Consider the following 1137-nt stretch of genomic DNA (forward strand, 5'->3'; position numbering starts at 1 on the left):
GATTTTTGTATGTCGCCTTTATGAATCATTCACCATGTATCTGACATCTGCGGTGTCCTGTACAGATGATACACACTGGCGGTGTAAGGATCCGAAACATGGCGCCCGCCGCTATGGACCCATCCTGTGCTCCGTCCACGGGATCCCTGAGAAATGAGGGAGAGAATGCAATGACTTACAGCAGATGGATCAGAGCATGGTGTTCATCTGCCGCCATGCAGGAACCACTGTGATCTAATGTCTTATTCAAGTAAATAAGGGTGAGCTGCAATACCCGACACAGCCTGTGGAGAAGAGTGGCGCTGCTTCTGGAGGAAAAAAAACATCCACATCTACCTATGTAGAAAAAATAGGCAGCGCCAGACATCCTTCAGTAAAAAGGAAAAAACGCTCATGTGAATAGTGCCAACGTTTTAGCTCCAATAGAGCTGTTCACACAGGCCATTAAAATAACGTTTTGTTTTTTAATTTTTACACGGACATCTGGAGCCCTGACTATATATTCTATGTATCTAAGAGAGATATTTAGTTTACAACTGATGAGCTTGTACCTGCTGAGGTTATTGGACTTATGCTGCTTTGTATGTTTATCTATCTATTATATATCTATTATATATCATCTATCTTTTATCTATCTATTATCTATCTATCTATCTATCTTCTATCTATTATATATCTATTATCTATCATTGATCTACAGTATCTTATCTATTGTCTATATCTATTAACTATTATCTATGTATTATAGATAGATATCATCTATTATCTATCTTCTATCTATTATCTATATATTACTTTTTATCTATTATCTATCTATTATACGTCTATGTATCTTATCTATAATTGATCTACAGTATCTTATGTATATCTATTAACTATTATCTATCTATTATCTATGTATCTATTATCTATCACTATTTATTATCTATTTATCATGTATTTATCTATTATCTGTCATTTTTTTTCTAACGTATTTATCAATTATCTATCATTTATCTACAGTATTATCTATCATCTATCTATGATCTATCTAACTATTATCTATCTATTTTCAATTATCCATCTCCTATCTATCATCTATCACCTATCTATCTATTATATATCTATCTTTCTATCATCTATTTATCTATCTATCTA

This window comes from Ranitomeya imitator, chromosome 8 (assembly GCF_032444005.1).
Source record: "Ranitomeya imitator isolate aRanImi1 chromosome 8, aRanImi1.pri, whole genome shotgun sequence".
NCBI lineage: Eukaryota > Metazoa > Chordata > Amphibia > Anura > Dendrobatidae > Ranitomeya > Ranitomeya imitator.